At 39.9% G+C, this 14,627-nt stretch overlaps 1 protein-coding gene across 1 annotated transcript in view; it reads right to left on the bottom strand.

The window, feature by feature from the left end:
- LOC105258561 (zinc finger CCCH domain-containing protein 13) overlaps positions 1–7,460 on the bottom strand; it is a 107,226-nt gene extending 99,766 nt beyond the window's left edge. Inside the window, exon 1 of the mRNA XM_011269891.3 lies at positions 6,808–7,460. The gene's annotated coding sequence lies outside the window, so the exon portion shown is untranslated. The remainder of the gene's footprint in view (positions 1–6,807) is intronic.
- Positions 7,461–14,627: the final 7,167 nt, after the last annotated feature.

The following is a 14,627-nucleotide window of genomic DNA, read 5'->3' as shown; positions in this document are numbered from 1 at the left end:
TGTCTATACTGGCGCATGCCAACTATAGGTAGACGATGATAAACGTGCAACGAGTGATAATAGTTCTCTTTGTCGTCATGCAAGCAGATGAGATACTCGAGATACGTGCAACGATATAATGACAGTGACAGGGATGACGGTGACAGTGCACAATACGGGCAATGGATTTGCTGATGAAAACATTGCTAATAGGAACGATTATGCGATAAGGCCTCCTTCCCTCTCCCTCGTCTTTTTTACTTGTTTTTCCTATACCGTCTATATCAAGTATTGTCGTAATTATGCTACATAATTAGTCATAGTCTGAACAGAATTGCGATTTTCTTTTCGATACTGCAAATGTAATGACATTTAATTTAAATTTCATAGAAGCAGAAGTAATAAAGCGTCGCGTCACCGACTCGAACGACGCGAATAAATTATACTGTCTCATTTCGATTTTGTCGTATTGCGTCGCATTTAAATATTATTTTATATGAAAAACATTATTTAGCTGTCAATAATATTTTGCTAATTTTCAGTCCAGCAATTCTCTTAATTTTTAGAAATTATTTTCTTAAGAATAATTCATCTCGTCATGCGGTTGTTTGTATGTTATTTTATAACGTTCTGAGAAGTAGAAACGAAATGTGTGAAATTATGCATATCATCTATATGGAATAGAATCTTTTTCTTGGAAATGAAAAACAAGAGAATATCAAACATACCAAATCATCGCTCCATTAACCGCACGCGAAACGTTAGGTTATTCGTTTTCGTGAGTTTACGTAAATTGATAAAGCAATCAATCCCAGACTACGACGCATAAAAGCAAAAGGACATGGTCATCTCGATATAAAAACGATTCTAAAAATACCGCTGACGACAGTCACTCGGACGACACAGGCGGAAGCGTCAGGGGACTGATCATTATCGTCATAAGCGCTTTATTTCACTGATGTTTTTCGCGCTATCGTGTAAAAACAACTTTGTTTTTTCAACAAGTTGGCCTTTGTCACGTTGTGTTTTATTGAATATGGAGATTTCAATGTCATGAAATTTAATAAAATTTACTTAAATCGCGAAAAAATCTTGTGCTCCAAAAATTTATCATTTATTTTACAATTTTAAGTCCACTGTATTTTTTCAACAATTTCACCTGAAATCTTTTATTTCCCCAAAATAGTATAATTCAAGAAATTAGTTTTATTTTAAATATAAAAACCATAATAAAATCAAGTAAATTATTTGCAATAATAAAAGATTAAACTACATTATTTTAGAGAATATCTTCAATTATTAAATAGGCCATACGAACTGTTGACCACAAAAAGATTCTCAGATGAGTCGCCGAAACAGAAATTAACATTCATAGTGCGCTTTTGTCTACTGATCGGCATCTGCCCTTGTAAGAAATAAAGGTGACCCTGTGCGTGCGCGCATTTATCTCTCAAGGCTATCAATTGACCCGAGTGATACATCTTGGCGAGTTCTCGCACTCGAGTGACGTGTGTACGGGGTTGCGCGTCATTCAACGGCTTTATTAGCGCGAGGGAGGAAACGCTAGCTCCAAATGAGACCGATCGGAGGATTAAGATACTCGCGGTAGGCTCGGTGGCCATATTTGGCGAACAAGATCGCAGAATCTCCCGTCGTGCTCACCTTCAGTGAGAATCAACGCTATAAAAATTGACGTTAATATATTTTTTTTCGGGACGAAAGTGTTTACAACCTTTGGGGCCTTTTTCGCGTGTCGACTCCCACGGGTCTTCTAGTCGCCTAAACGCGCAAATAAACGTTCGATTCGATCCAGGATGCAGAAAGAGAAAAAGGAGCGCAGGTCTCCAGGACCGCGTCTAATGTACGAGGGGATCCCATAATGCGTCCTTACTCTCCATGGGGCTGGATAACAGTAAGGGGAAGGATAAAAAACATCGCTAAGTGCAGCGAAACACGGCGCTATATTCTCACGATTTTAATTCCACCTTGCGCGCATTCCCCGTCGAATATTTTTTCTTCCTTACGAGAGTAGTCGGGAATTAAGATAGCTAACGGAGAGCAAAGAAGAGTCGTGCGAGAACATTATCATATTTTTCGCAGTTAAAGCATAATCGAAAAATGATAAGATTATTTTATATTATTTTTCTATATAAACTATTACTATTGTATAAGAATAATATTATGTTATATTTCTCTTTATATAAATTTTATATATTTCTTTATATACATTTTTTGATCGAATCAATTGACAAGGAAAATTACTTTCGATAAAAGTGCACGATAATTTTAATTTCTTATAAATTTTCTTCTGTAAATTTTCATTTTTTGTAAATAAAATCTTTTTGTATAAATAAAAATGTAAGTAATATATAGATATATAAAAATCAAAATTACAAAATGTACAACATCGTATTCCTCAGTCTGCAAATTTCGCAGTACAATTTATATAAGAGATAATATACATTAATTATACTTTAGCAGTATCGCACTTCGTGCAGTATCTTTATTAATTTCTCTAAATGTGTGTAAAATTAAACCTAATGGTTTTATTTATTGTACATCTCTACTATTATCAAGCAAATATTGACGATGAGAAATCTGCTTTCCTCGGGCATACTGTTACACATACACGGTAGGATTCTTTAATACATGTTATTTGTCGCTTCCTCGTGTTGCATAACAGCCCGAGCGGGAATAATAAAAACGTAGCCTTCTCTGTCAGAGAGCGCGACAATGTTCATGTTTTGAATTTCGCGATGATATCATATCGCGGACATTTCCGACGTTGGTCATTAGCGGCGAGATCGTGACAAAAGCACGGTCAAAATTCGTTCTCCTACGTGTTAGAATTAGAATCCCCACGAGAGTGTAGAAAAATAAGAATAGAAGGACAGAACGTGTTATAAAAGCGTACAAAGTCATCGGCATCGTCGTCCCGAATCCTCTAACGGTCCGCTGCCCGCCTCTCCTTTAGATATTTCACATTCGTTACGGGATAATAGTGCGAAAATCAAAAACGCGCGCCGGCAATAAAAGCAACAACCGAGACTCACGCCGATTATACCACGCTATTTTCTAGGAGTCCTACGCGAGCTAGGGATCCAAACACCAAGATGTAATAAACACTCCCGTTTTTCGCGCGCGCGAAACGTTTAGCACCTTCTTCATTGACTTTTATTGAAGGTGGCTGATAATAAAATCAGTGCGAAACGCCCGGACGCGAAGGGCATCCGTCCGGCTCTCGAAGGTGCGAAGGCTCGCGTCTGCAATCGCGATCAAACCGCTATTAGAAAGCTGCTGCTGGATTATAGAGCACGAGTGGATCCAAATGGAGCGAGAATCATAGCCGGTTTATACACGGTGTTCTGGAAGATTCTCTCTATGTAGTTTCAGTAGCTTAATAACAGCCTTGAAATCCAGGAGATTTCTAGATTACATCTTGTACACTATACTTTTGTCCGCGCATGGGTTTTAGAGAAAAATTTATACATCAATTTCTCTATACATAATCAAAAATCTGATTTCACTTTTCATAATTTTATGCCTCACTCAATAAAAGAAATTATTTTCTATATGCAATCTCTCGTATTTAAATAGTATCTTTAATTATTATTATTTTCTCAATTTTGAGCCCTCTGGATTAGAAACTTTAATCGACGACAATTAATTCTTAATAAATTTTTTAAATCAATTGATATAACATTTTATTATTATAATAACACACATTCTATTTTATAATAAAAATTTCTTGTAAGACTTTCTGTAAATTTATATAAATTAAAATTATTTTCTTCTTCTTATGGGTTCCTTGTTTCTCAAACTTTGTCCATGAAAATAAGATGCTGAGATTTGTTTTTTTCTTTCTTTACCATGGAAGGGTGCACTTTACAGTTAATATTGCCAGACCGATAAATTTACGCAAACGTCGTATACCGTGACTGAAAGAAAAATACTTCTCGAGCTTCTCGAGCTCGTTACACGAGCGTCAGCGTTTCCGCGTGCGATTCCGCCTGTTTATTTTTCTCGACGCTCACGCAAACCCATACCTTTCGTTTTTAGCCGTCACCCGTTACGCCGAGCAGTCGGAGAATCGACGAGAGGCCGAGGAAAGATTTTAATTTAGATCGCGCGCGGCAGGAGAGGATATCGCGCCGCGCTCGTGCAAAAGCCGGGAGGATCCTTCGCGCGTATTTCTCCGGAATGGGGCACCACTTATAAAATTCCTGCTCTTCCCACTCTACATAGATTCGCCTACGAACTTTATCTCTAACGACCTATCGAGCCTACTCCGCTCAGGACGAATCCCCGCGCTTACACTCGACACAATTTGCCTGTAAATCGTATCTCGGCTTCTTTACCTGGGGTCGTTCATCCCGCGATCATGAAATTCATCGTGGCTTTCTGTTGCTCCATATTTTTTCACGCTTTCACTCGCACGGATATAAGGAGGTCTTCGTTAAAAAAATCGTTACCTGGTTATCGACATCGTGAATATAAAATTTTCAAAAATGAATTTATATTTATGAAATATACTCGGTTCCTTTATGTTGAAACATCATCGATTACCATAAAACAAGCTTCCAGCATTTGCAGCACTTCATTATGGCATTAAAAATGTCTACAAGTTAACGAATTCACAATCTCATTTGGTGTTTCGGTTGTTTGAAGAGATGGGCGAAATTATCATAAATTACTGCCACATCACACAGAAAGAATTACCTGTATAAAGTTTCAACACGAGAAATCGGACATCGTCGTAAACATGATTGTCCGATCGTGATTCGGTACAAGAACTAGTAGTGACTTTAACTGACTGTAATTTTTTCGATTCACCAAGACTTATAATTATCCGTGATGTTAAATAACTTCACAGTTTTTTCTTACAACACGTGAATCCTTCTAAATGATGTCTGTAATAATGAAATTAATGTAATTGATTTGTGTATTCGATCTCTAACAAGCGATAATAAATATCCTCTCAACGAACCGTCATCGTCGGTTTAACCGCGGAAATATGACTCAAAACTAATAGAACACGTACGGCGCTAGCATGACGCGGATACCAGAAATGGAAATGGAAATCATACGTACATATAAGTCGTACTCGTGACTCGTGAGAAAAAGAATCAGGCGCGATTACTTTATTTGCACACGTCCCGATTATGCGAGGCGGCCGTCCTGGACAGCGGGAGAAATCTGGACGCGAAGGGTCACGTTACGCGTTATGCATTATGGTGAATGGAACCAGCAACGGTGATTCCCATCGAAAGCGTTCCTCTCTTTCTCCTTCTCTTTCTCTCTTGCTCGTTCGCTCGCGCGCGAGTAACACTGACACACTTTGTACACGTCAAGGCCGAAAGTTCCTCCCGGTGCTTATCGTTGCACCGTCTCGTGTATTCGTCTTCTTTAAACCCTTACGTCTCTATCACGGTGGTTACACGCGACGCACGCCCGCCCGCCGTACGCTGAAACGTGCGATAAAACCGTATCGGAGATTCAGCGAGGGGATTTGCACCTCGGGCTGATGGGCGCAATCTTCATCTCGTGAGTGCGGACAGGCGAGAGGGCGAGAGAAAAACAGGAGAAAAGGAGCAATCGACCTTTGCGCATCCAGTCTATTTACGGTGAACGATACTTGATAGGATGTGTCGTGCCCACGTAATATATATATATATAATTTTTTACAAATAAGATTAAAACATGTTTTCAAATAAAATTATTTTAGCAGAGGCTAAAAGAAGAGAAAAAGGTCTTCTAAATATTCATTCATTAAACTGTTTAAAGTACTTTTAACAATAAAATAAAATAAAATAAACAATTTATTGTACATAATTAATCACATTTTATAATTTTTATTATACGAGCAAAATTGTTTCGTATAATTGGGATTTTTGTATCACATTTTTTAAAGAAATAAACTGTCGAGGAATTTTTAATCGACTAATGCGATGGTATATAAATTTTGTCCACGTGTCATATTATAAATCCATATTAAAAAAGTCATCTGACACGCGCGACAGAGAGAGAGAGAGAAAGAGAGCCGACGATTTAGAGACGCGTTAACTCGACTTGTCGCAATCATAAATCTCTCGACGTATTAATTCGGAGATCCTGATCGAGTGATCCTCGAGGACAGACACAAGCTCGGCAACATTTCCATAAATGTTTATTCTCAATCCGCACGGATATATTAATGCCGCGTCAATGAATAATACGTATTCCTTTCCTCGATATCCTGTTCGTCCCACCGCCTCTCCGAGAGAGAAGATCTCCCCGCGTGTTATATCGCGATCGCTCCTCGTAGGAGCTCGGGGAGCTCGCGCGTATGATCGGTCGACTCGATCTCGGAGTCGGGCAGATTAAACGCTTAGATTCGCGCTCGCGCGCGCACCGCGAGAGAGGCCTCTAGCTGCACATCGGTGATTAAAGTGTCCGTTAACGCGAGTTAATTGATCTTTCAGTTAATGGGATATTACCCTTCCGCTGGGCTGCCCAGCGCCGAGTCGAGCAGAGCGGCCGGCAGATCCAATCTGCGCGCGAAATAACTCGCGCACTCTCGCTCTCGCTCTCGGGGGACCCTCTATAATCTATTCGGCTTCGCGAACGCACGCAGCAGAACCTCTCCTACCTACCCGACCTGCCGAAGACACGCTTCACCACCGTTTCCCTTTCGATTAACATTCGCGGCGATCCGACGAGGAATCAAACCGAGCGCATCTCCCGATTCGATCCTGCCGATCGATTTGTCGCAGCAAGTCGTCATCGTCGTCATTGTCATTGTCGATACGAGGCGATGTTAAATTTTGCTCCTAACGATATTAGATTTACCTTCAGTGACACAGTAGCATTCCGATCGTTTAGATATCCGATATTCTCCTAAGGTTACACCCCTTCAGGTACGATCGGTTCCCCGAGCGGGATCAGAAGAGGGAGAAGAAGAAGGAGGATTCTATCTCTCTTTCTCGTTTTTTTAGAGAGAGACTTCGTGGCGATATTCGAATTCAACACTCTCACGTTCGGCAACTGTCACTATTATCACCGGGCCGCGAGTAGATCGCGCGAGATCGATTCGAGGGATTAATTCACCAATTATCATCGATCAACGACCGCGTTGTTGTCTCTCGTTTTGCTTTCAATTTTCGACACACTCGTCGACGTTGTAGACGTTGTCTAACACCCAGGATCGAATACCGGCAATTCGGTCCTTTAAATTGTCTCGCACTGACATGTATTCGGAGTCACTCAATATTACGCGATCCCTCGCGATGAACTCGCTCGTCGCCGATAACACGGTTGTTATTCGTATCTCCTCGCGCGGCTCGTCTCCGAGGATTCGTAAGAGACACTGCGTGTCTCAGAGCTGCAGAGGTCGACTCGGGGATGATGAGGGGTCCGAGCCAGAGGTGCACAGACCGCCGCCGCACCACGCACGTCGTTCGTTTTCCGTTCGTTCTCCGCCGAGCGCCGAAGAACTAATAAAAGCTGGGACCCAGCTTGAAACTGCGTAGGCCGCTTACTACTCCTTCCACCGCGGCACACCGTCCTATCCCACTGGGCCCAAGCACCGACAGAGACAGGCAGGAGAGTAGGTACGGACGGACACAGCACGGACGTACACAGAGTGATTTCAAGGAGTACGCACACCGGGAAGCGCGACTAGTGGTAGATAAATAGTGGCCTAGGACGAATTTTTAGATTAATTTCATCGATTATTAGGGTAAATATTAGACGATTTAATCGGTTTTCTAAATGAAAATATATTTTGTTATGTTGTGTGATTGTTCGATGTATCGTTTAAGTTAACATTCTCACATAATTTCAATATTAAAAGGAACTACCGGTTTAGATTTTTATTCGAATTGCAGAGTTTTAATTACAACATTTTAATTAAAAGTAATATAATCTTTTAATTTATTAAAGTTTATCCAATTTTCTAAACATTTTTTCAACAAGATTTCTCCTAACCTTGAAGAGAACTTAAATGAAAATGAAAGAAATTATGAATGGAATAAAGATACATTGTTAAAATTGAGAATCTTTTATCAATATTAAGTTTGTCTAAATGAGAAATTTTCAAGAAACGTAGCTAAAATAAAATTGCTACTAAATAATTACAAATTATAATAAATGATTGTTTTATAACGATTGTTTTGTATTCACATTGAAAGTTAATATTATTCTATATCTTTATTCTGAATAAAAAAGAAAATACACAGAAAGTAAATCCGTATAAATGCACTTTGACATTTGCTTTATACGCTTTTCTCAGTGATCTTCAAGAAACCAACTGCAAATATATCGAAGGAGATTAAAGCTTATTCTAAAAATTTTATTGCGCATTTTTCGAAATTTCAATATTCTATCGGTGTACTTGAACAATGCATGTGTCCATAAATATCTGTATTTTGACATATTGATACTTAATCATTAAGTATCAATAAATTTCACTCGATACACCTAAAAAAAATTCAATGATTCTACGATATGTCCGTTTGATTAATATTTCTGTCAAAAATTTGATGTCTTGACTTATATTGATCGATAATGAAAAAGTATATCAGTGTCATCACTATCGGCAAAGTCCAGCTGGCGCTAGTCACTCGAGCTGACCATTGTTTCTGCAAGCTTCCCGTCTTTCTCTCTATCTGTCAGTTGTGTATCGTAAGATTCTACTCGATACCGCGTTCAAAACGCTTCGATGACTCGATCGTTTCGCGATATCTCCGCTTCATTAATATTTTGCTCAAAAAATTGATGTCGATTGATGTTGACTGATGATGAAAGATACACGATGTCAAGCGTTCGATGTCTCGTGCAAACATATCAGTGTCGTCACCAGCGACCAGGTCTAGCCAACGCTTTCTCTCTTTCTCTCTCTCTTCTCGGAGATCACTCTTCCCTACCTACCTACCTGTCTCTCCCTACCTGCGCGATTGCAGGCTGCCGCTGGTGAACGTCACTCGGTCAAGGTCCCCCACCAAAAACCTGCAGCAACAGCGCTGACTATCGCCGACGCTCGCCGCTTCGCTTCGTCCTGCCACGGTCGACTTGGTCCACGGACAATGCTATACTTGGTGTGAACCGGCGATCGCGCGAGGCCGTTTAGACGAGGGTGAAGCTGTCCTCGATGACGCTTTCGCGCTCGATACGGTGCTAAGAGACCGAACAGAGATATGGACCTCGGCCTCGATGTGTTCATCACACGTTTTGCGCTAAATGCGGCTGTCTGGTTATTGAAATTGAGTGCAATCTTTTCGGTCGATGCGTCACTTTGCGCTCAATAACAAAGATAGCCACGTAGTAAAATGTAATCTCAAAGTTATATTCGACATCTTCACTACCGTCAAAAAGTTTCAGACCAAAGTAATAAATAAAGATCACGGAAAAAATACAAAATAAAAATGCAAATTATAATTCAAATTATAAACAAATGCTGATTGTTTTTTTTTAATTAATAGCTAAAGGATTATGTTAACACTGCAAAAGTAAAAATAGTTTGCATTATTTTTTGGGAAGAAAATATAAATAAAATTGAAATTTATAAATTTCTTTGGTTTTAAACTTTTTGACGGTAGTGTATTTGACCTGTTCAAAATTGCTTGATACTATGTATAATCAAAGAGAAAAACGAGAAATAATTGTTCTCATTAAATATAAGAGAGCAACAAAACTGTCATTTAAAAAATATATATGTATTCTGTGTTCGATTCTCTAAATGTGCCGAAAACGAATATATAAGTGTGCGATCATATTCATCCTACATAGCATGCATACCCAAAAGACATCCGGAAGGTATTCAGAAGACATTTTTTAGCCCTTGAGCATCGATGGATTGGAGTCCAACGATGTCTTCTGGGTATCTTCAGGATGTCCTGTGAATGTCTTTTGAACATTATAGAGAAACGTGAGGAAAAGTCACTTTCTCGATTCTTTTTACGTGTAATAAAGTACGCGCGCGCAGAAAGGGTCCGTCGACGTTAGTCCTTTGGCCAAGTTTCTATAGATTGTTACAAATAATTGAGGGAATAAATGTTTATAGTCTCGATGGAGCGCAGACTCGCGATCATCGACGATCGGACGGTAGCATGCCCCGATAATAACAGGATATTTTACGATCGATTTGGCGGATAAGCGTGTTTACGTTAGAGATCTCGGCCTCGGACTTTATGCGGGGCCCCGTGCGGCGTATCGGCGCGCGGCGTTGAGATGATACGCGGCGTTTCAGCGAATATGACTATAAATAAAGAAAATAACGAGGAGAGAGGCTACCGGGGGCTGCTGCGGCTGGACTGCCGGCCGAGAGCAGCAGACACGCAGCAGGCGGGTTACCGAGAGAAAATTGTGCGCCACTAAATATAAGTATCAAGGAGAGGTATATACTGGTGTGCAGTAGAACAGACAGAGTACAATTACACGTGATTGAGGATCGGTCTTGTTTCTATTTTGCTTGATTTCTGTGGGTAGTTAGCCCTGATCCCAGTGTGGCAAGCCCAATCACAATGTCGATTCTCCCTCTCGCTCTCCTTCTCTCTCTCTCTTTCTCACCGGGGTACAGACCTATTATGATTGGCGTAATCATCGCATGGGCGAATCAACGGCACTCACTCTCGGCTACATAAATAATTGAGCCTTAAAGTCGGCCTACGTGCCGCGGATCTAGCTGATGAGGGGTGGACGGACGGATGGACGGTGCTCCACATTGGACATGCCGCCACTAAGAGGAGAGTTATTGCGTAGCATGATGATGGGGCAGCAAGGCGGATCGTTAAGATGCGCACCCTCGATGCAGCATCGCCGTCCGTCCCCCGGAAAAATGCGTTTATGCAAAGCGCCGGTCTAATAAATGTCCCCGGGTTACTACTCAATCAACGCTGCCGGGCTTATTGAGTTACACGGATTACGTCCGTTACAATACTTTGATTAATTCCTTCCGCGGCACTCGCCCTGCCTCATTTACATATGCAAAAAACGTAATGTGTCGCGACGGATAATGTAACAAGACTCGAAGCTCGAATGCATAATTTCGCTATTTCACTCATAGCTTTCTATTCGATTAAAATCTTGTTATCTCGAGATTATTTTATTATTTTACATAATCTCTTTATATTCTGTTTCTATTTTTGTTTATATTCTGTTTCTGTTTCTGTTTATATTCTATTTATAATCTGTTAATTATTTTACGTTTCATTATTTTACATAATCTCGATAAAAAATGTAGCGGTAAATATAAGTTTTGTAATTATAACTCTTTTCACTGTGACAAAAATTAAATATGATATTTTTTTACATTTTCCGTAACGTTTTCACAGTTAATTTAATTTAATTAACATTTTAATTATAATAATATTATTATGTCTAATATTATTATAATAATAATACAACAATATAATTACAACAATATTTATATATTTAGAAAAATTAACGCGCAATTTTGCAACGGCTCAAAATAGAGTATAATGTATAATCGGATCGATCGGATCGGAGGCCCGTTTCCAGGTCGGCGACGTATGTATATCTATAGATGCTGCGAGATGAAAAGATTCTAACCGCGCGATAGCGTGATTGCACCTGATCGGCGGTCAGTGAGAAAAGCGGGGGAATGTCCGCATGTCCGCATGATTTACGATCGACGATTCTAGGAGAGAAGCGAACTCGCGGGTCAGGAGATTTCCCTTCCGTGGTAGACCGCGAGCTCGGTTCTCACACCGTGATTGGCGTGCGTAAATGGGTGACGACTAGACAGACTTGGGTGGAAGCCACGGGATTTTCGAGATGATGATGATAATGATGATGATGGCGATAATGATGATGATGACGACGATGATGATGGTGACTAAAATGAAAGAGCATTCAAGGCTGAGCACGACGCCGTCCTTTTTTTCTCTCTTTCTCCGTCTCGGTTTGGAACGTGCCGGCCTTGAACTTGCCGCCGTGCTAATGAAGAGCGCCAACGAAGGTCCTTTGCTCACGGTGGACAGCCGCGACGGTCTTAACTAGCCGCGTTCCCGCTATCTGATGCCGGCAGGCCACGGCGAAAGGGGCGACGGGTTTCGATGAAGAAATTATTTTCACTTTCTCCGTCATCGCCGCTCCGTCTCGAGCCGAGAGCGTAAGTCGGAGCACGTGTACGCTCGCGAAACTCAGCCTCCTCTCTCAGCCGGAGTTAATTACGACGTTGAATCGCTCCGTCGTGGAGTGCTAAAATCCGTGACGTAACGAATGGCGCAACGCAAGAAATCGAACACAGATAAGAAATGATACTTTCGTTTTCACGGGCGCAACAAAGTTAGCTGCTTTCGAGACAAACATTTTTTTATAAATAAATATAAATATATATTTTATATGTATTTCTTTTCTATTAAGATATTTCTAATTCCTTCTGAGGAAATTAACGATGCCAAAAATGTTTATTAATTAAATTATTTAAGCATAAAAAATAGAAAATGTAAGGCAATTTTAATATTTTAATATTTTATAGACTAAGTTGCTTTATATTAAACGCGAAGAGAGTGAAAGTTACCATGTTGATTTCTCGTGATTTAATAGTCTTAATAATTATGCTCGACACTTTGCGACTAGAAGAGAAGGAAAAAAATAAACAAACGGTCAATGAGCTCTGTATAAGTAAATGCAGGTGTGTGTGTTACACGTACGAGCAACGAGTGTCATTACCTGTACACTTTCTCTGATCAAGTCACGTACGGATAGCGGATATGACAAACACGACCAAGAAAAAGAGTAAACTAAGAAATGATTATGTCAATTGAAAATCAAATATAGCTAAAATAGATACATGAAAGCAAGCGCGACAAGAAATAATGTAAAATATAAATAAGATAAATAAAGTAAAAGAAGAAATTAGTTTTTTAAGATTCTTGTTTCTTAAATAATTGATTTTCTTTATCAATAAATTATATACAAGTAGTATAGGGATCAAAGAGATGTTGGAAACTTTAGAATAGAAACTAACAGTAAAGAATGTAAAAGAATAGCTTTAGAGAAAGCGCAAGAAAATTTTTTTATTATATTGCTGGTTGAAGAACGAGCTCAATTATCGTCAACAATGATGAAAAGCGTGTCTCGAGATTTAATGCATCCGGGAATTTGCACAAAACGTCTCGCGAATGTCGATTTGCCAACAATCATTTTCCCACTTTCTAGTGTCTCTCAAATATCGCGATTGCGTGGTAATTATATTTGCATCGAATCCTTCATATTTCGCGAAAGCGTATTGTACCGTATAAAGTTGCGTTTTATCACCGGAATCTTAGATCGCGATACTATTATTTGGATCTTCGTATCTTGAGCGATGTGGAAATAAATCATGATATCAAGAACAGGTTGTATTGTCTAGCTTCACACACGGAGAGCGGCATTATTTCGTAACTTTTAAGAAAGACTTTAATGCAGTCTCGAGTTGAATACTCCTTACGTGACGCGAGAATGTTTTTATATCGTAAAGAACAATGTAACAAGAACGAAACGAGTCCTCGTGCACGGATATTAATCGTTCCTTCTTGGGTGGCATGAAAATAAATCACTGTATAAAAAACAAATTGCAGTTTCATATAGAATTACATCAGCTCTTAATTTTTCAAACGAGACTCTTTTTTGACGTCGTCATCGCGTTTATTGGAGCCTTTACGTGACTCGAAAGCATTCGCTCGCGGACACGAGAGAGAAAAATTAAAATGACCGTCGCGAGAGACCGGACTTTATGCATCAGCGGAATCCCTTTAGTCGCGCGCCACATAAATAATGATCCGGCGCGACTACGCAGAAAATTTACGAGTAAGAGCTACGAATTTACGAGTATCTACGCCGAAAACCAAATTCGGGCAAACCGATCCTTGGATGATTCTTGGATTCTATCGCGTGCCGGGCCCGAAAAAGTTTCGCGCAGCATCTCGGAGACGGCAGGAAGCAGGCGTATCGCCCACGCCGCGAAAAATTATCGACCGGACCTAAAATCGGATAGCTATTTGTTCCGCGAAAAGAGAGAGAGAGAAAGGGAGGAGAGATTTGGGACCCGACTTTTCGGGGGGGAAACGCTCCATAAATTGCTTCACCCTTTGCCCTTCCTTCCTCCTTTTTCCCTTCGCGCTTTTGGGACTCGTCTGAAAAATCCATTAAATCTATGGCCGAGGCGAAATCGGTCGTGTATCTGCTTACGTTTCCATCATCAATCACGCGTTCTCATCGCAATCGGTGTCCGTGAATTACGCTCGGCCATTTATCGAGGATAGCTCTCGACCTGGTTCCCCGACCGACCCCGTTTTATATCTCAATCCGTGACACTCTCGCAGACCTTAGGGAGTCCAGTCGTCGCTGTTTTGTTTTTATTTTTCTCTCTTGTTCTCTTTTTAGATTCGTAGGAGATTCTAGAAGATTTCCCCTGAAATAGTGTTTTTTATTTTAAAAAATGAAGAGAAAAATCTTGATGGATAATTATAATTTTGACAGAAAAGAAATATGATTCTACGGTCTCATTTAATCTTCTATGATATAACATTTAATTTTGAAATAACATTTAATATTTCGCATCGATATACGATATACCTATCACAAAAGTCAAAGAATAAATAAATCTATTAGGAGCACTTTAAGAAAGCTTATGTGCGAGATAAAAAAAAGGATCATTAAACTTT

This window comes from Camponotus floridanus, unplaced genomic scaffold, assembly GCF_003227725.1.
Source record: "Camponotus floridanus strain SB8 unplaced genomic scaffold, Cflo_v7.5 scaffold68, whole genome shotgun sequence".
Lineage (NCBI taxonomy): Eukaryota > Metazoa > Arthropoda > Insecta > Hymenoptera > Formicidae > Camponotus > Camponotus floridanus.
The sequence above is the reverse complement of the archived record's forward strand: the minus strand, read 5'-3'. Positions and strand labels throughout refer to the sequence as shown.